General features: G+C 38.4%; 1 protein-coding gene across 3 annotated transcripts in view; it reads left to right on the plus strand.

Moving 5' to 3' along the window:
• The window catches only part of LOC122808893 (renin binding protein), a 1,087,318-nt gene that overhangs the window by 734,246 nt on the left and 330,123 nt on the right, over positions 1-22,949 (plus strand). The window lies entirely within an intron of this gene.

Genomic DNA, 22,949 nt, shown 5'->3' on the forward strand with positions numbered 1-22,949 from the left:
CTCTGTATTGTGGCATCATTCTTGGTGAAGGTAGGGTACTGGTCAGGGTCATACCAGCCTGGGCTACATAATCTGAGAGCTCCTTTATGTGTCTTTTTTTCATGTAGTCCAGTCTCAGGTCATTCACACCGGCATGGACAATGACTGAGTCATACTTGTACTTGCTGTGGAGTGACCCGAGTGCTTGTGTTATGTGGCGGATTCTAGCGCCAGACAGGCAGCTTACTGTGACCCTCTCCTTGTTCAGTCTGGTGAGTGGGACGTCAGTGTGTCTGACTATGGAGTCACCTATGGCAAGTGTGTCTGGCATTGTGTTTGGCCTTAAGGGCTGTGACTGATTTGCACACTGACTTTGTGATCTATGTGTTGTTGTGTTATGTCATGAGGTGGCAGTTGTTTGGGTGTCTGCTTTGGAGGCCTCTGCTGTTTTGGTAGATTTTTGATCAGTGCCTCTGAGTATGTCTTTGTGTGTTTATGTGTTTGATTTGTAGTTGATAGTTCTATGTGAGACTGGGTTTATGGTGTGTGTGGTTACCTTCTCCTCCTGTCTGGTTTTGCCAGTCCTGAGTTGAGAGAGCTCAGCCTCCAGTTTGGCTATATAGTTGCATCTCTCGCATGTATTTGTGTTTTGTGGGAGGAGGAGAGGGTTGTCTGTGTACATGAGGCAATTGTAACATTGCCTCAATATTCCCAGATTCACCAGCTGAGCAGGAGAGGACGCTAGCAACTGACCCTTTGACATGCTAGAAGAAATGAAAAAGTTTGCTGTGTAACTGAGTCAGAAAGGACCTATAGGGAAGTGGATACTCAAGGGGTTTTTAAGCTAGTGAAGTACTTTGTATAATATAGAAGTGCTTTACCTGACTAAAAATGCTTTAGGAACAAGTGCTGAGCTTTACAGATAGAGAATAGACTGTTTAGATTACAAGTAGAGCAGTTCTAAGGGAAAAAATGAAGAGCAGACTTTACGGAGCCAGAAATAGTTTAACCTTGTTTAACCGGCGCTGCCCGATGGTGCTCTAGAGGCAACTCCGCGCTAAATGCAGAAAAGGCAATAAGTCAGTAGTACAGGCTAGCACACTTTAGTGGGCAGCCAAACAATTAAATTAAACAGCAAACAAACAGTTTTCGACTTGAATTAGACTAATTTCGACTAAAATGTACTTTTAAGTACAGATAATAAAAAATGCAGTAAATAACTATGAAAACAGTTAAAGCTTGCTCTAGGTAAGCAGTAGAAGGTAAAACAAATATAAAAACAGCAGGATACTTAATCAGGAAAGCAGTCACTTTTTTCAGTTCTCTGTAGCCAGGAAGACTCAACAGGACCACGTGGAGCTGTGTCTGAGCAATATGGCTTAAAAAAATGCCAGAGGCAGATTTTAACCAGGGAACTTCAAAAGAGCTAGAAATGATCCAAAATGACCAATTACTACAGCTTCTTGTGCTGAGGTCACTTCTCTCAAGGACAGGTAGGCTATTCAAGGCTCCCCACTCCCACTGGTGAGCTAAGAAACTTCCTTCTATCCAAGTAAGGCAATGGACAACACAGGAACTACAACACAGCCCAGGATACAGCAAGGCCTGTAAACTGGTCTAACTAGTTTAGGAGAGGCAGGAAAACAAGGAATATTTTTTTGTTTTTAAATAGAAACACAGAGAAATGCAGAAAAGGCAATAAGTCAGTAGTACAGGCTAGCACACTTGGATTACTTGCCTTGTATACCAGGATTACTTGCCTTGTATACCAGGGTGCATAGCTATTCATAACTATGTTTAAACTTGCTAATGTTCATTCAAATACACACCTGTTATTACCCTTTCTATGAAATGTAGTCATTTGGCTAAACACAACATTTGTGCAGAGTGCAATATGGCAGCCCTCAACTTTCATAAGGTGTGTATATGATCCATAAAACAACAGTATCATGCTTACCAGGTACAGGACCATGGGCTTGGGGTAACTCCTGATGGACCTATGAAAGGGTGAGAGAGGTATTGTCAGCACCAGCATATGTTGCAGCACTACAGGGTAATATGTGCATATATCAACTTGTACAGTAGCCACTGTTATTCTGAATCTCAGCAATACAGCCAGTATGTGTGCACAACTGAGCTTAAACCCCAACGCTCCCCAATGTAGATAGACCTGACACCCATGTACAGGTATGTACAGCCTGCCACAATGACTGATTAAAGTATTAAAATGGACACAGTAAGCTTACCTGGATGCTCCTCTGCTGGGAGCACTGTGGCACCCACCTCCACGATGTATGGTATGATGGATGCCTGGGACCTGTCATGTGTTCCTAGATTCACCAGGAATTCCTCTGTGGCAGAAAGTGGTTGTATTGCTGCAGGCTGTCCACTGGTGGTAGCATGATCCTTGGCAACATCAGCTGCCCTTCATTTTGCAGCATTCACCATCTCTGTGGCTCTGAGTTGTACCTGCTCATAGATTCTTTGTCCTGGCCAATCTGAAATCCTGCACAAGGTCTGCCCACAATGCTGTTTATTGTTCATTAATTATGCCTCCCGCTGGACAACATCTGATGATGCTGCCTTAGTGCATCTACTATTGCCTCATTCTCTGCATCGGAGAAGGGGCCATGTCATCTGTGATTACATGGTTCCTGAAAGACAACAAACAAAAGGGGCCACATTACATGACCAGCTACATAGGCGTCTACCATGTACAGATTCAGCATGCCCATAATGGCCTGCACTACCAACTGCTCCCTCACACATCATACCCCACAGTCTGGCAACATACATGTGTGTGGATCCCAGCAAGATAGTAGTATTATGATAGCATTATGGGGGTATGCCCCTGTGTGCCATGACGGATTCTGCTGTATGTTCCTACACCCAGCACTGCAATGTAGTGTGGTGTCCCTTATGGACAAAGTTCCCACTACTATGTCATACGGCCACTGCCAGACAAATAGTAGTGTGCTTGTACAACCACTATATGGGAACAGTTCAACACCAGTGTGCCACAATGACAGAAACAATGCAAACCTGCTGTAGAATACATTCCCTGTAGGCATAATACCTCTCAACTATATAGATGTTTGCAGAATGTCAAGATGTTTGCATCGTACATTTGGTCATTTTCATACAGCATTGTGGATTTCTGACAAAAGGTTGGCCAATCATTGATGGTTGGTGTCAGAAAATAAGGACCAACATCTGAGTTTAAGACATCATACACTTCAGAACACAATTATGCTACTGTAATATCTGTTCTATTCACGTTCTTACTTTGTACAAGCAATAGTTGGTGCCCATAATTTTGGGCCTTTGTCCCTCCATTAAGTATGGCTTTGTTCAGATTTTCTTGCTGCTTGACAGCTATGTTAGGCATAGCTCTCAGCTAGACAGGGACAAACATCAACCGAATCGTAGACTTGGCCAGAGTACATCAAAGACAATCGGGGACATTTTTAAAATGTTAGAACCATCTATATGAGACATTGACAGAATAAGAGGAGTTGAATTTAGTGTACATTGATGTTACAGGAGTATACACCCTTGCATGCAATTCATAGTGACCATAAGTAATTCACTAGCTTTCCTAGAACAGCCAACCATTGTAGGAGGGATTAAGGACAGAGTTAAAATGAGTGGAAATTGAGGACATTTGAGAGGCATGCCTGTAGGTGTAGGACAGCTGACTATCAATGATGTCATTACCATTGATCTAAGACAGGCTTACTGCTGTAATCCCTATTCCTCATACCCCCATCCTCCCATCTGCATCCTGTTATATGGAGAAATCGATTACATACCTGGTGGAATGCAGTACTCCTTTGTTGAACTTTGCTTCTGGTAATCTTTTAAAATACACTGTGTGTGAGGCAAGTCCCATACAGACTTGTTCCCCATAACCAGATGCTTGCCTTTTTAAGGTACTGCTCATTAGCGGGTACTTGCCTTTGCACCAGTCTGTGGCTCTGATATGGTAATTGCAGCCAAAACAGCTATCATTAGCCAATGCTCTGTGACCACAGTGCAATATACAAGGCCTTCATGTAGACCAGGGCCCATTTTCTAGCTGTTAAGATGGACATATTACTGAGGTGTGGAGACTACAGCATCACAGAGGATAGGTACCATAACTGTCAACTGTAAAGATTTATGCAGTATATCCAGAGTTTTGCCTCGTATGTGTGGTCAGTGTCCCCTGACATTGTGGTCATCTGGCAATTCACTGACAAACATTGTGGGTTGAGGTCAGTAATGGAAAACACACATTTGAGTGTCAGACTTCATACCCCTCAGAATATGCATGCTAATTCAATAGCTGTTATTCTGTCAACTTACTATCCATGTAGGAGCAAACTGTAAAACATGTCCCAATCTCTGGACCTTTGTCCCCTACCCCATTAAGTATGGCTGTGTCCGGATTCCTTGTGCTAGGGGTTTGGGAGGTATGGTAGGTCTATAGTAGCTACCTTTTATATACAGGTGTGTGTGCTACAGGCTGCAGCTGTGGGGGGGGGGGTGAACACTTTGGAGGACGAAAAGCTGTACATGTAACTGTGGCAGCCCTGTCATTATGGCAGAGCCAGGGTAAGGGTACCATTTACAGTCCAGCTGAGGCATGTGATTAAGGTACATCTGTTATGAAACAGTGCCAGTAAGTCGCTTGGCCGCTTCCGTCATTTTGCCGTTTTCGGCACTGTAGTGCGATCTCTGAGTTGGTATATTTTAAGTAGGGGGGGGGTGAGGGGCAAAGCCTCCCACTTAAAATACTGTTTAGTGTGTTTTTTGGGAACAGTAAATTTTTTTCCCCAGTTTTGGTAGTTCACTCGTTTACCTTTTCGCTGTTTTGCGTTCGATATAACAGCGTTCAATCTTTTGATCGTTCGCTGTTATAACATAGACTTTTATGCTATACAGGTATGTGCCGTGTGTCCTGGGTCTATATTAGATTATCAAACTTTTTTAAAAGTTTGAATACCATATGGTCGGCACCATACATTCAAGCTCTTAAAAGTTTTTGAAAATAAAAAAAAAAGAGAAAAAACTACCTGAAAGGTTAAGCAGGGTGGCAAGCTGCCCTCCCACCCCCCCTTAAATATACCAACTCCAAGATTGCACTTCAGTGTAGACAATGGAAAACCTCCATTTCCACACTGTACGGAGATCTCTGTTGAAATGTCCGAACATTTACATATTTGATTTATATAGTGTCGACCATATGACCCAGCTGAAGGCCAGGCCCCATCCCCTGAGGCAGTCCCACTCAGTGCTGCAGGAGGTGCAGGGGCAGCGGAGGGAGCACCACCATTCTGGGTCCCAGACTTGCCAGGAGCCAGTGTCACGACCAGTTGAAGCAAGGTAAGTGGATCAGCCAAAATGGGCCTACCCTGATGTACTGTGGTACTGGAGGTATAGCACTAAGTATAGGTTAGTTGTTGGTAATAACAACATGGCAGAACATTGGAAATAACCCAGTTACATATCAATGCATATTATGTATAACACAACAATAAATAACAGAACAGTCAGTATGTCAACAGCATGCCAGTAACAGTTAATGCCAACAAAGTAGGTAAATTAACAAGATATGTTAATATGCAACCATATTAATACATAATAATAAAACACATGTCCCAAAATACAGTTAATGTAACAACATATGTTAATAGTAAACCATAACCAATGAAGATAAGGTATGGGGAGAGAGAAAAACACCCCATTAGTAACATTTCAGGTTATTTCCTTGACAGCAGTGCAACTATTTACTCTATGGGTCTGTATTTTCTGGGTCTATTACGTCCTCGAAAGATCTTCACCGAACACCTGTTTGCCAACCAATAACCTGTGAACTGCCACTTCTCTGAACAGCCATTTCAGAGATTTTGTTAGAGGAAAAAAATGCTTGGCCATCTTTGGGAATTTGTTTGCCCTTTTCCCCACTGTGGTATGATCTCTGATTTGGTATATTTAGTTAGGGGGGGCACAACCCCCCACTTAGAAGTGTGTAAAATGGTGTTTGGATGTCATTTGGCCAAGCGTCCCGTCCCCCCAGGAAAAAGATGCAAGTTGCTGAAATGGCCATTCGGAGAAGTGAGAGTTCATTGATTACTGAGCGGCGAACAGGTGTTCGGTGAAGACTTCTTTCGAGGATGTAATATAGACATGTATTTTCTTTGTGTATAGTGACTACAAGTCCCCTATAGCTAATGTAGCACTTGCATACCTTTTATGCTATTTGCATGGGACACTGTGGGCCAAGCAGTAACAAATGCAGGTACACAACTACATAGAACACTTGCACATCAGGTGGACCTATATAACTACCAAGGTGTTCTGTAGGGGCTGATTTGGTGATGCTTTGCAATCTGGGTAATCATTTCCATGGTAATCCTGTGACAGACGGATTGCACACTATTAATTACATGTCACACCTTGGTTGGCAGGTATGAGAATAGAACCCAATAGCAGTGACTGCAAGGGACATCTGCATAGAATGTATTAATTGACTACAGAAACTTTTAACAAACACTCCAGGCATATAGCCATACTGGGATTACACATTTTATTTCTGACTAAACATTGCTGATGAACACATTGCTTGTAATGATTTTAGTCTGACATCTAAACGCACAATTATATACTCCTAATACAGGTCACCTTACCCATTTATCTGTAGTTCCATTTATCTGTAGTTCCTGTGCAGAGAGAAATTGTGAGGATTAAGTAACTGCTACTGTAATATTTACTGCTACATACCACTGGATTCGAACCCTAGAATGTGCGGCAAAATGTACTATATACAGAGCATTTAACAAACCTAACTACTGAGTCACTGCTAATTATGGACTGATATTTCCCTAGAGTTCACTTGGAACCAAAATATGACCTGGTAGTACTACTACAGTATTATACTAGACAGCAGTGACAGTAGAATGCACGTGCATGAAATACAAGTATAACGCAGATGGTAGGCAAGCTATATTTCAGTATCGTATCTGAAGTCAACAAACCTTGGCTCATGGAGTAGGCTACCTCACCCATATACCTTTTATTACCTGATGTCTGTGGATGACAAAGCATTATGTGACCAATATTGGCCTAGAGACTGCCTTGAACAGTACTATATGAGTTGACCAATACAATTTGCAGCCATTAGATTTGCATTCTATAGCTATTACAGTGTTGTACTTGACTGCAGCTCCTTGCCGTACAGCCTCAATGCATACAGCTCTACTGAAGTAGTTATGACAGAATCCTGATGTACACAGTTTTCGTTGGTGTTATTGGTATTGTTTCAAGTTTTTATTGAACTACAGTTGGTATTAATTTATTGCACCACAGCTCTAATTCCACATTTATAGCACTACAATCTTTACTGTATATACTTTATTGCAGTTAATGCTTTATTCTTTCATGCTTATTTCACTATAGTTAACATAATACATCTGTACTAACCACACTCACAGTGCAACCTTGCCAAGGGCCCGACATGCAACTCAACATTGTGAGCCCTCTCAGCTGCAGCTGTTTGGAGAGAAGCACACCATTATGTATACCAGTTTTGCAGATGTTCAGATTACATATTGGTAAACAGAAGTAAAATTAATTACATACTTGTGGGACATTCTCTGCCCTCGCTTCTTGGAACCAGGTGTCCAAGGTTCCCCTCTTACCTTTTCAGGTAGTCATCATGGTGACGACACTGCTTACCTGTGTGGGGGGTACCAGTTTCTGGCCAGCCAACCCAGGCCTCTGCTTACACACTGAGCCCTGGAAAACCACCCTGCAGCAGCCTGTCAGTTTTTCATGAGTAGCCCAGTCCAGAATGCCCCAACGCTGCACCCAGAAGCACGCACCTTCAGCAACACCACCAGCCATATTATACCTTCATTTGACAGAACTTCAATAGATTCTGCTATATTCCCACCTATTGGGCTTAATATAGGCTATTTTCCCATCCTTGCATATCATTGGGCAACATTCAAAAAAGCACTGCGTCGCTTAGCAGCGTACAAACCAGTCAAGCAGTGCGCAAACTTAGGCAGCCATTACCATGTTTATGCAGTGCTTAGGAGGTCTAAGCACAGTTGAGCAGAGCTTAGTAGAGCACAGTGAGGCAATATTTTTAAAATTGTCTGCATAATATGTATATCAAAATTTAAATACATATTTTCCCTTCAATGTATAAAAACCCTGGACCTACTGCAACGAAGCAGTAACTTTACCAATTTAGCTATGTGGATATTAACAAATCCAGTATACCTTCACATATACCACTGAGCTACCTATAAGCAGTGCTCAGCAACACGCTGCGCAAACACACTTAGACACGCTTAAACACAACTTTAAATAATTACATCCGGTTTCTGTTTTTAGATGTCTGGCAGGTGCCTGCTGTCTTGTATGTGAGTGCAGCTTGGCCTTGCTGTGCGCCATGCTGAGCCACACAAACATGCTTTACTTTTAAAAATAAAAATAAAACAAAAGTACATTGTAGGGAAACTCATACTCATCTGCGGCCTCGGTTAGCACTACCGCTGTCCCTACACTGATACAATAACAGTGTTTCTCAGCAACTCACCATCATTAATATGCATGGAATAGGCAAACTGCTATACCATCTTTCTACCTACCGATATCTAAAAATTCATTAAACTGCATAAGCTACCCTGACTTACAAATAATTTAATAGTCTCTTATTATTTTTGACATGTATAATATTATATTTAATGTATTTATATATTTTGCCATTTAAAATTATTCCCACATTACTACATAAAAGTTTAATAATATTTGTGATTAATAGAAGAGGATTAAGTAATCAACAAGTAATGTATTGTATACGTATTTATGTAATAGTATAAATTCTCCATTTAAATATTCCTAAATTTTTCACTCCTTTAACTTTATTATACCTAAATCTCTAAATGAATACGTAGAACAGAGTGAGACCTGAAGAGATCATCATACAAAAGGGAAATCAATGCACTTTATTTATTTCACATTTGTTAATTGGGTTAATCCAAAGGAACACAGGCCCATTTTCAGTGGAGACCCGATGAGAAAAGCTCCAAGAAAGATGATTACAATTTTACAGTAATTGGTTTCACAAAAGTAACATACAATTTTACAGTATATGTACATAGTAAGATAGCACAGTTTTGTCAAAGTATGGGGAAAAAAAAAGAAAAAAATGATATAGACTATTGCATTACCTAAGTAGAACAGAGCCAGTAAACTTACTGTTCAAAAGTGGGAGAGACAGGTGATAGAAACAGCATCAGGTACAGTCTTGGCAGGGGCATAACCCAGTTTTCCAGTTCTATTTTGAAGTTGTTATTGCGTATAATGCAGCGTTGTGTGTAATGCAACGTAAATTGTTAGGGAGGTTTATATCAAAGATTGCTAATATTCATTTTGGACCTACAAGTTTGGAGAAGGAATTTCAGTACAACATAAGGAACGGGAAGGGGTATAGTAAGTGATTAGATTGGAGACAGAGGGACAAACAGTTGGTTTATTGAGAATGAAGTGGGTTATATGGAGTTGAGATGATGGGGAAGTTCAGTCTAGTGTAGCTTAAGAGCAAGGCAATGATGGGTGAAATTAAGTAAGTTAGCTGCAAATTTAATGATTTTATTGCAAGTTTGCTCCAGTTTGGAGACCAGGCAGGATTGAAGGTTAGTAAGAACGGGGGCTCTATAGAGGTGGCTAGGAAGTAGATAGGCTTGGGCCAGGGAGAATCTGGAATAGGAAGATAGAATTTTTTTGCTGCAGTATAGAAGATCAGGTTTTCGATTAATCGATTGCTGAATGTACGAGTCAAATTTTAGTTTGTCAACTGTCATTCCTAGTAATTTTGTATGAGTTTCAACATTAATGATGGTTTTATATAGCTTAAGTTGATTACTGGCCTTGGTAATGGAGGTCATTGGTAAAGATGTTAAAAAGATGGGTTCCCAGGAGAGAGTCATGTGGCACGCTAGTGTGTATGGGTAGAAAAGTAGAACAAGTAAACTGCTACTTGACAGATTGCAGTCTCTGTGAGAACTGGAGAACCAAGAGAGAGTTGAGGTGGAAAGGTTTAAGTTTGGAGTGTGATACCATGTCAAATGCTTTTGAAATGTCTAAGACCAGACGTGAGACCCATTTGTTATCTCTAGCTTCAGCAATAGTGTGAGTAAAGGATATAAGGGCTGTAGAGGTACTGTGGTTTGGTTGAAATCCAGGTTTGGTAGGAGTCAGGAGGTTACTGTGGATGAGGAGTTTCAGTATCTGGTTATGTATGCATTTTACGAGAATTTTGGATAGTGGGGATAGTATAGCAATGGGTCTGTAATTGGAGGGCTCAGTGGAGTTTCCACCTTTGTGAAGGTAAATCATGAAGAAAGACTTCCAGATGTGGGGTACAGTAGCTTCTTTAATCGATCTATTAAAAAGTCTTGAGACTGGATAGAAAATAATGTCAATTGCTAGTTTTGAGTAAGTGGGGGATAGATTGTTTGCAAAGGAACAGCAAGGTTTGTCGGCAGAGGAAGCGCAAGGTTTAAGTTTTAGGAGGAGAGACTTTATATAGGAGGTTGAGAGAGAGACATGTTTCATTATTTGTGGTTTGAGGTAGTGTGTTGGGTGAGTTGTGGTGGCATTCATTAATTTGCTACTGGCTTCAATAAAAAATTGGTTAAGGAGAGAGGCAGTGTCTTGGTTTGTAAGGTTAGGGTAAGGGCTGAGAGTTTGAAGTTTACCAGGGTGAAGAATTGCATTGATATTTATCCAGAAGTTCTTTGGGTTGGATTGATAACTGTATTGTGCCTAGAGGTAGAATGTCTTGTATAATATATATATATTTTTTTATTTAAATAATTGGTGGTGAGTGGGGGATTTGTTGGTTATTTTTTTTTCCCCCTCTGCATGTTTTCCAGGCGGAGTCTCATTTGTCCATTAGTGTAAGAGTATCTTTACTGAGCCAGAGGGACATAGTTTGATTTTTATTGTTTTGCGAAGGGGTGCTAGTGAGTAGAGTATGCCAAGAAAGTTGTGATTTGAATTTGATTACAGCATGATTGAGAGGACGTGAGTGTAGGTTAGACCAATTAATAGAAGAATCCATCAGTGAAAACTGTGGGGTTGAAGTCAGTGATATGGCAGAATTTGTGTAGATGTGATTTATTTAGCTGGGAAGTATATCTTTGAATACTGATGGGTAAGTGATCACCCAAGGGATTGGGAAGAGTTTTAGGATTATGGTAGAGATGGGGTCACTGGTTAGGATTCAGTCAAGTGCTGTGCCATTATTGGAGGTTTTGTTAATTCCTGTAGGTTTAGTAATTACCTGAGTAAAGCCAAACGATTTGTTGCTTTGGGCAGGGGAGTTTGTATCAAGGGTATTTCAATCAATGTTCATATCTCCTAGCAGGATAGTTATGTAGCCTATAATTTGTAACACCCAGGAAAGTATGTTTTCAATTATAGGGTTGTTCTTACCAGGTGGGATGTATATTGAGGCAATAGCGAGCTATTTGTGATTGTTTAGGTGGTAATTTAAAATTTCTGCAGGGTGGAAGTCCAGTATAGTAACGGGTATGGGAGAGAGGGTCAGAGTATAGGATTGCCACACCTCCACCTTTTTTGTGGTTCTCAATATATATTTATCATGCTAAAATATACGCACACACACACGCGCGCGCACACACACACACACACACACACACACACACACACACACACACACACACACACACACACACACACACATTTTATAGATGTAACAAAAGCTTTGAGTCTTTTAAAGTATGGGTGTCTGTATCTCAAAATTCTTGACACTGTTAACATGACAATATCAAAATATTTAAAAATCATTTAGCTTATTAAGCTTCATAAAAATGTGTACATTACTAAGGTTAAAGAGAATGGCATGTCATTTAAAATGTGTACATTACTAAGGTCAAAGAGAATGGCATGTCATTTAAAATGTGTACATTACTAAGGTCAAAGAGAATGGCATGTCATTTAAAATGGGTACATTACTAAGGTCAAAGAGAATGGCATGTCATTTAAAATGTGTACATTACTAAGGTCAAAGAGAATGGCATGTCATTTAAAATGTGTACATTACTAAGGTCAAAGAGAATGGCATGTCATTTCTATGGAGTCAAACATATTAAGTTAAAATGTGCTTAATACAAATCCTATTCCCCTTTCCTGGGTTCACACATGTTAAAAAATCTACTTTACTTTCTATAAAATGGATGTACTGATTCAGCAATAAAACACTCAAATTTCAGTTATTTCAGGTAGTCTTAGTGAATCTATGCAAAGAGCTTCAAAGTTCACATGACAAGCCTTCAAATGTCAGCTTTCAGATTATTTTCAAATAGTTTACATGATTTTCTATGTACATTGTATGAGATCTTGTAAATTCATGTTTCTGCCATATACATGTAGATGTAAGACATATCTATCTTGTAAGCAGTTTATTTAAGTATATTTGTATATGTAAAACATACCTTTCATATAAGCGGTTTATTTAAATATATTTGTATGTCTTGTTTTCCCACTAGTATTCTGCCTTATACTATATAACCTGTATTTCTAAAATCTCCCATCAGAGGTATTTAATCATCAGCTCTCTAATGGAGATTCTACTATGTGTATATATTTAACTTACTGATACTACTCTTTTATTAATCTTTCATATTAATCTTTCATCTATTGTGCATTTTGTATATTATTCATAGCTTATTTACTCTTTGTATAATACTAGTATTACAAGAAATCTTGACTATATGTAAAATAATTCCAGCTCTTTTAATGTGAATGTTAGCCATTTTTAACTATTTTTCTGATCGAAGCTTTACATCCTGATGTTAGAATTTGATTGCAGCATGTGAAAATGACAACTTGCATCACACAGCAGCTGCTAATTTCCTCTGCAAGTTTCCTCTTCTTAATTCTTTTAAACTGTTGTCAGTGACAAACGCCTAACCTTACTTCTTTCCATCAATATATGCAGTTAGTATTAATGACACTACAGCACAAGCTATTAACATTCAGCAAAATGTAAACAAATTATATGTCAGAAACAGCTCAGTATAACGCATTGCTATAGCTTTTGTTTTACCAATGCTTCACTTCTACGAAAGTAAAAATGTTATTCTGAGTAGAATTCTCACATATATACCTGAAAAAAGAAAGTGAAAGAAAGCTCCTTTCTGTTTTCACAGACATCAGTGATGGTTTGACCTAGATTTTCTTCAGAAGAATCCAACTTCTGATACAACTGAAACATTCTTTTGTTCTCAAGCTTTAAGTGGTACTTGCTTCATAAATGACTTACGAAAGGAACAAATAAAACAAAATCACTTACACTTCTAATTAGCGTATGACTTGGATCTAACATTCAGTTAACCCAGCAATGCACATACTAAGCAAAGTTAAACAAATAAACTAACATGTTTAACTTGCATGGTCTTCGTTACCAATTCTATTGCTTATAATTTAATGACCTTCTCTTGCGGGAAGCATTTAACATTTAGAAATATAAGTTTAGTTAAATTTAAATCTATTTAGTCTTTCACTGTAAATATAGTAAAATTGCAAAACTAACCATTTATATTCCTTATGAAAAATGTTTTAGCATAAAAATATAAATATATATTCATGCTTTTGAAGCTTAGACCTTTACTTAAAATAAACTTTAAAATAAATTTTTGGCCAATAAAATTGTTTATTAAAATTTAAAACGTATACATGAGTAAACAACTGTTAGAACGTGATTCTGATGAAGTCTTCCGAGGGGAAATGAAAGTGCTTAATCCTCTCGTTTTAGCCTATTGGTATTATTTTTATTTTTTTTTTTTGTGTGTTGTCAATAAATTTTCTGTTTGCGTATACAAGTGCGTGGGATGAAGTGTCTTTACGAGCTATTCCTCTGAAGAGAGGAATTTTGGCAGGGACAGCCTTTATTGGAGCCAGTTTTCTTGTATTTGTGGTTTTGGTGCTTTGTGTCGTATTTTGGATTACAAGTCTGCCAACTCCTTACACTCCTAAAATATGTTCCCAGTTGCATCTTTCTTCCCCATCATTTGCAATCTATCCGAGGAAACGTTCTTTGGAGTCTGCTTGGGGTATAAAATGTTCCAAGAAAAAATCCTGAATCTTCTAGACTTTGCTGCATATTTGGAAGCCATACATTTATCTTCCCATTGCTTCTTTGTGAATTTCTTATCCAGGCTCTCTTCCCAGTCCTTTCTAACCTCCACTGATTCTTATAGTTCTCAGGCAATATTTTATATGCCCTTCTAATTATCCCTTTTTTAACAGCCACTTATGCTCTAGATTCTACTAAAAACTCTACCAGTACTGTCCTTTCACTTGAGTCTCCTATTCCTTTCTCTTTAGCTATACTAATATTAATCCTTGATGGGGAAGACTGTCTGGAGCCTTTGGCCCCTTCCCATTCTTTTACCTTTCCCTCTTTAGTTATTTGCTCCCAGTTCATTGGTTCCTTCGCCAGTTTTCTTCAATAAATTCCAGCTCCCTCTTGCTTCTTCTCTGTACACCTAATTGCAGTCATTCCTATTGGCTTAGTTCTTGGAATGCTTTCAGCTGCTTTGTGAATATAATAGTAGAATTCCAACAGATAGAATAACCAGTAAAACAGTCGAGATGAACCAAATCCAGTTGCAGAACACAGGTTTATTGCTAGAAATCTTGTTAACACATCAACAAAGTACTAAGCGCTTTCACCCATACAGTGGGCATCATCAGAGTACAATCACATTCACAAAAATCTCAGTTTAAATAGAAGCAGCAATTGATAGTTATTCAATTAATCAACTGTGATTAATGCAAAAACATCCATTGTTAATTAGATCTAATGCTTGTAATAAATACTTGTAATAAATATGATAGTTAAAAGTAATCTTAATTACAACTTGAACCCATTACTAAAAATATATATAAAAATTGATATATTAATTTTATTGATATAAAACACACAAAACTATTTAAATAGACCTTAAATACTTATAAAAATTTTATAAAAATTGAATACAACTGTAACTATATGAATTGTGATTTATATTTGAGTATACTGGCTATAGAAATGTATTCATTGATACCAGCGTACATGTTTGTGTTAAATCTTAGCTGCCACAAACATTCCTTAACTTCTAATAATGTTTTTTCGTCACCACCTTTATTATTGTTATAGGGTATTCTATCAATCACAAAAAATAAAAACCTTTTAAAATTGTCACATCTTATACTATGTAAATAAAGTGCACTAGTGTCTTTCTTCTTGATATCTCTTACATGTTTTATTCGGTCTTTAAGCATCCTAATAGTTTTCCCAACATAGTATGCTGGGCATGTAGAACAGGTAGCAAGATATACTACCATTTTTGTTTTGCAGTTGCAGTGTCCCGGGCATCTAATAGTTTTTCCAAAGTTTGGGACTACTACATATGGACCATCATTAATATATCTACAGACATGACATACACCACATTTGCCTATCTTGGACTTAAGGTATGTATTCATACCCTGTGTTGATTTAAAATAATTCATACCTCGACTGTAGGTAATTTTAGGCAGTGAGCCCAAAATATCTATACATTCATCATTGTTCGTGAATACACTAGACTAACTTTCTCTTAGTGTTTACTATTTTCATGGATGTATCATTGTAGGGGATGACTAAAGCATCATTGCCAGTAAATGGTCTATTCTCACTAATAATATTTGTAGTACCAAATTTAATAATCTGTTGATAAATGTTTTCTTTTGGTCCGTATCTCAGTACTTATTTTGTCAATCAGTTCCTTTGGGTATCCTCTGTCAGAAAACATACTAGACAATATTTTCATTTCATCACAGAAAATCTTGTCGTCACTAATGATTCTTGATAGCCTTACCAGCTGTCCTTTGATTAAATTCTTCCTTTGAATGGTAAGGGTGACAACTATCAAAGTGTAAAAAGGAATTGGAATGTGTTTTTTTCCGATAAATGTTGGTATCTATCCTACCGTTGTTTTTGTATAATAATATATCAAGATATTCACCGTAATTATCAACTATCTTACTAGTGAAACTCAAGTAGTTGTAGTGTTTAAGAATGATTCAAATTCAATAAATCTTTCTCTGGTACCCTTCCAGAAAATCAAAATATCGTCCAAAAACCTCAAGTAGAGAACAGCATCATCCCAAAAACATGAAGAAAACAACATTTGTGTCTCCCACAAAGCCAACACAAGGTTGGCATAAATGGGAGCACATCGTGCCCCCATCGCTACCCCAGTTTTTTGTCTGAAATATTCACCATTTAAGAATATATAATTGTTTTCGAGAACTAATTCCATTAATTCCCTTAAAAATTTACACTTGTCATTACTGAATGTACCAAACTTGAGTAGGCTTGCCTCAAACATTTCTAAACCTTGCTTGTGCGGTATAACCGTAAAAAGGCTCACAATGTCAATAGTGACCATAGAAAACTCAATATTTGTTCCAACAAGCTTGGTTCTAATTTTATCCAAACAATGATATGAATCTTTCACAATATGGTCTAAATTGCCTAAAACCTCCTTACACTGAAAGTCGATAAAGGAAGACATAGCCTCCATTTCGGACCCTCTCGCAGAGACTATAGGTCTAAATGGTGGATCATAAACATTTTTATGAATTTTTGGAATACCAAAGATGGATGGAGTCATGGGGTGTTCCACATTAAGAAAATTATATTCGTCCTTAGTAATGACTCCATCCATCAAGTATTCATACATGATCCAATCCAGTTTAGTATATGCTCTATGAATTTCATGTTTTGACACCTTCTCATATGTATTGTTGTCATTTAACATTGTCGTCATTTTGTTGAAATAATCCTCTTTATTCATAACAACCACACCCCCACCTTTGTCGGGTTTCATAACCCGGTATTTATCTGTTGTTGTAAGTTCTTTTAAACAAAATTTTTCAACTGTAGTTAGGTTGTAGGATGTGATTCTTTCATTTTTCACAATTCTACGAATCTGAGTATCACATAGCCTCTCAAATACTTGAATAATGGGATTCTGTGGGGGTATAAAAGTACTCTGTCTTTTTAATGTCAAGTAGTGGTTGTCATTCTATTTTTCTTAAAAAAAAACATCCTTAAATTCAATTTTCTAGTAAAAAGTTTTGGGTTAATCAAAATTTTACCAATGTCTGATCTGAATTTAGGAACAAATTTAAAACCCTTTTTAAAAAGGTTTAAATAACTTGCATCAAACTTCAAATCAGTAAAATTGTACACACTAAAACCTCCGTCAACCAAAATGGAACATACACATTCATTAACATTGTTGTATATCTCACTAGTGTCATCATCACCAGCAGAAATTCCATCAATAGTCTGTATACAATAATTGTTCTGAAAATCATGATTTGATTGAAAATCAACGATACCCCTTGTTGAGCATCCCTGTGTAACATTGTAATCAACTTGTGTACAAATAAAATCCTCCTCTACTAATGGTACCATGAATTGTTCCTGTGATTTCTGTTCAAATATTGATAGTTCTGCTGTTGCCCCCCATACCGGTCCCTTAACCGCTCCGAACTCCTCAGAATCGGTTCTTCTAAAAAAGCCCCCTCCCCATTATCATACACAGCCTCACTGCATACATCAGTGTATGGTATGTTAGAATTAGTATTAGTATTTTGTGCATTCCAAGTATCAACATCCACTCTATCTACCCCGTCAATTTTAAATGTACATTTCATGTTTTTAAATTCCTTAAAATGTGAATAGGCCCTCTTACACCTATAATCGTTGGTGTCTCTAGTAAGCTTGTGATTTTTAGCTTCCAAACCATTTAAAATAAACTTGTCATTATCTTTCAGTATTTTATCAAACCGATGTCTATTAAAATCAAATAAAAGATCATTTCAAATATCGAGTTTAGTTAGTTGCGTATTCAAAATCTATTGTTACGTATAATGAGTTGCATAAGTTCAATACCTGTTCTGTCGAATAGCTGAGTAAGTTCAGTAAAAAGTTCTGTTCCTTCAGAAAAACCAAAAGGCAATTTGAACATCCGAAGACCTTTAGGAGCCTGTCCCATGGACCTTTCCATGAACACGTTGTCCATTTGTATGGATTTGAATGTTTTTAAGTACCTTCTCAAATAACGTGAACTGTGTGTTTAAACTGCCAAATTCGGTGGTAGTAGTAGCCAATACAGTGCTTAATAAAGGTGCTGCTAAAATGTCTTTTAGTTCCTTTACCGTTCCGTTTTGTTGTAGAGCCCCTCTACTGGTCCCGTCTCTAGTGTTCGGTACTGGGTAAAATGTAGTTGCTCCTCATTGAACAGCTCCTGTAACCCCTCCTCCTGTAGCCTGTACCGAACCATTGCTAGTCGACGGCTGTACTGGACTGCTTCCTGGTGTCAAATGTAAAGTAAACAGTATTTCCTGTGATTCGGTGACTGCAGCCAGGGAAGCAGCTGGGCTGGTAATGCCTTTGTCATTTAAGGCTCGTAGTAATCTTTGTGAAATCTCCAAATGCTGCTTCATCAGATCTTCCATAGTGAATATAATGGTCTGTATGGCTGCCGCTGTTCTCCTTAAGGATCTGCATCCAAAAGCCCAGTCTCTCCTTGTTTCTTGAACCCCCCCCCCCCTGTTTCATCATCATCCCTTTCCACTTTGTTATAGCTTTCTGTTAGTGCTATCTGTGGGAGCCTTGACTGTGTAGCTCTGAAATATCCTTTCAAATCAGGTAATCCCAATCTGCCTTGTTTATTAGAAATTCAACTTTATCCCACTTGATTCTTGCCTTTTTCCCATCCCTTCTGAAATAAAATCATTAAAGTCTTTTTATTAACTGCTATCCACAACTTCTCCTCTGGATGATAAAATATGCCTGACCCTTGTATAAAACTAAAGGAACTAAAACATTTTCACTGCTTTTTATCTTGCTATCTGTATCCATAAAACAGAGCTTCCAATTTCTCAGTTTTTGTAGAAGGTTTTGTTTAGTCTCTTCCCACATATTAGCTGCCATAACAGAATCCTGTAACCCATACATCAAAGTACTTTTATCATGTTCCCACCAGTTTGTGTGTGGGTATATAGGTTACAGCTATTGCTTTTTTTTTTTTTTTTTTTTTTTTTAAATCTTCATTAGCTTTTGTATCGCTGCAGTGGCATTGTCGCCTCATAGCAAGACGTCCCATTCGATTCTCAGCTAGAGCGTCTTCTGTGTGGAGGCATACGTGAATGGGGCGTTCCTTTGTTGATGGTTGGGCATCAGGGCTGGTAACCCAGTGCGTAAAAATCCACTACCAATCATTAGCAGACCGGAGTCTCTGCTGTGGTGACCCCTAACCGGGAAAAAGCCGAAAGAAACAAACCTTTTGTATCCTAAAAAGACATGGAACTGTCTCAGAATGTCCCACAGCACTGAAATGTCCTTTTCTGGTTTTAAGTACAAAATTGTATCATCTGCAAATAAAGCCAACTTTTCTTGATTATCATACCAATTATGTCCTTGAATTTCCAAGTCCCTTATTTTCTATGCCATAGAAAAGAACACCAATTACCCCTCTTCCGGTACACTGTCTATCTCCCTGAGCGATCATCTGTCAGCTTATTCCCTTAGAACAAACTCCCAACAACTAAGAGTACACACTGTAAAATTAGTTAGGAACTCAACTAACTTTTGTCAGCATAAGTTCAACAATCTCCTACATAAAATAGACTTGACACCCCTTAAACAACTACCCCTTAATGATGCTGTACTGTACTTTAATAACACCTTCCTTCACATACTTAATACACTAGCTCCCATTCGTATGAAAAGAATCAAAAAGAACTCGGCACCATGTCTCTCTAAGGAATGTAAACACCTGATGAACCAAAGGGACCTAGCCTGGTCAACCTGGAAACAAAACAAAAATGAACAAAATCATTTCAAAACACTACGTAACAGTGACAAAACTAATCAACGGAGATAAAAAGTCCATATTATTCCCAGCCTCAACTCAAATCAACCCCAGTAAATGTTGGCACTCCATATCTTCTCTACTTAACCCTGGAAGAAGAAATGGAGAGCACACCATATCATCTGTTACCCCTTCATCGCAAATAGCTGAAAACTTTAACAAGCACTTCATAAAATCAATATCAGCCCTACTAACACCCCTAATGCGGGCCCCCCCTTCAACCTATTCTGACACCAACCCCAGACCATCAGCTACTTCTAACCCTGTCATTAATAACCCCTCTACTCATTGAAATGTCAGACCCACTGACACCATTAAGAAACTGCTAAAAAAAAAAAAAAACTAAAACCCTACTCCACCTCAGCTGATGGTCTTCCACCACACTATCTCAAACTGGCTGCTAACTCAATTGCCTACCCAATCAGTATCCTTACAAATAGATCTTTATCTGAATCAAAAGTACCTAACATATGGCAACAGTCTCTCATCACCTCCATCCACTAAGGGGGCAACTCTTGATTTATCCAATTTACGTGCTATATCCATCTTGTCACCCATATGCAAAATTCTTGAGAGAAGTATCCATCAGCAGGTAATGCAATATCTATTGCAAAACCATCTTTTAAACAAAACCCAACATGGCTTCCGACCTAGCCACAGCGCAGCTAGAGCCCTATTATCTTTTACAGACACCATGAACAAGGCCAGAGATGCAGGATGCTCTACAGCCTCAGTATTCTGTGATCTCTCCAAGGCCTTTGACACAGTGTCTCACCCATTTCTTTTGAACACGCTGTCTAACTTAGGCTTCTCTCACAGTAAAATGGTTTCAGAGCTACCTCAAGGATCATAAACGAGCAGTGAAATGGTCCAGTGAACTCTCGCTCTTTCTCCACAACCCTACTGGCTCAAGCTCCATCCTAGTACCCCTACTCTTCAATATTTTCACAAACAACCTTTATGCTGCCTCTCACCCTGGGAACCTCATTCAATACACAGATTCCACCATAATCTGTACTGTTCAATCACTACCAGAACTACTTTTAAAAACTCAACAGTTATTTACTGCAGTCGAATCCTGGCTAAGAAATGCCCAACTCTTTCTTGATGCAAAGAAGTCAAAACTAGTACTCTTTCACCCCAAAAACACCTCCCCTGTCACTGATTATTTCAACATCCTTGCATCTGATAACACTGTCATAGAAAATAGTACAGGAAACCACACTGATCATTTTAACATCCTTGCATCTGACAACACTGTCATAGAAATAGTACAGGGGAACCAAACTTCTAGGAGTTATCAACAATAAAATTTCATTTGATCCCCATATACAGCAAAATATAAAGAAAACTCATCAAAAACCGTGACTTTTACAAACATTTCTTTACTGCAGCAACCAAAACTACCCTGGTAAAAACATTTTTACTTCCTTCCCTTCTTCATAAACAAAATGGAACAGTGCTACAACAAAGTTTGCCACAAACTCTAAATGTCACATAAACCACTGTAAACCACTCCTAGAATTAAACTGGTTTGAACTCCCCAACCAACTTTCCTTTATTCAGCTATTCACCTTGCACAACCTTATTTTCAAGCCTACTGCCTGCCCTGTACTAGCCAATCTAGTCGCACCCAATCGAGACAAAAATCTCTTGGCTATCTCAATACCCACAATAAAACCAGGTCACTCACTGTATTCATACTCTATACTTTGGAATTCACTACCTCTAGCTACCACGTCTATGCCTGGCCTAACCAATTCCAAAGCCTAAAATCATCTCAAAAATACATGGCTCTGCTCCTGCATAAAGCCTGTCTAATGCGCAGCTCTTCCTCTTCTTCCAAACTAGCCTCATCATCCTCTTCTGTCCTCTTTCAATCTCTCACAGACTGCAAGATCCTAAGGCTCTTCTAACTCCTTCTCTGTTTCTATACCACATCCTTAAGCTACTGCTGAAGCTGTATTGCTTCTGTTCTTAAACTCTCACCATCTATCTGCATCACTAGCTTTCTGGCTGCTATTTTCCTAACTGAAACTAACATTCTATTTTTCGTGTACTATTAACAGTCAATATCACACATTGCACTACCTACATACTATTTTTTTTACACTAACTACATCATATATGGTGAGAGTGACTATTATTGTCTAATGTTTTAACTCTAGAATTGTCGATGTGCAGTGTATACTGTAACACCTTGTAACACAGTTTATTCTTTCTACTTATTTTTGTATAGTATTTCTAATGTCATGTGTATTGTGATGGAATGCACTGTATTTGCATTGTACTGTATGTGGAGCTTTTCTTCCCGGGCCTCTGCTGAAAACTGGTTCTGTAGACCCAGTCAGACCAGCCTGGTAAACAAATGTCAAATAAAGATAACAAAAGGAAAAGAGGACACCCCTGCCTGTTTGTTCTGTTCAAACAGAACATATCAGGGAGAACCTCCTGATTAAATGTGTTACATTTCAAATAAAAGGGGGTTAGGGGGTCAGTGCAAGAAATTATCTAGTATTTTGGTCACTGCAGCCCCTATCCAAATGATTGCCTGTTCAGGATGCTGTTTTTAATCACATTTACCCTTTTTGTTGAATCTCATTGATCTTAATTTCCAGCTAAGAAAAGTAGCCACAAACATGTCGGTCAGTATGTTACCGCTAAAGGCAACAGGCATTCCTCCCCCTAAATGAACTATATTGCATGATTAGCAGCAAGCAAAAAGCAAACCGAGGTTTTCCTTTGCTGTAGTATTGCCAGCTTTACTGTACTTTGGCCTTTAAGTAAAATGATCCAGCATTCTTGCTGGATTAACTGAAAGTTCTTTGGACATTTATAGCCAATATATTGATTTTAAGGTACTGTTTTGCACTGCCTTCTAATTTTTATTACCACAGAAATTGTGACATACAGGGAAGTTTTGCACAGAAGTATAACCCTGTTTTAAAACTTATATAAAACCAGAGTTAGCTG

This window comes from Protopterus annectens, chromosome 8.part0 (assembly GCF_019279795.1).
Source record: "Protopterus annectens isolate FY-2018-M chromosome 8.part0, PAN1.0, whole genome shotgun sequence".
Taxonomy (NCBI): domain Eukaryota; kingdom Metazoa; phylum Chordata; order Ceratodontiformes; family Protopteridae; genus Protopterus; species Protopterus annectens.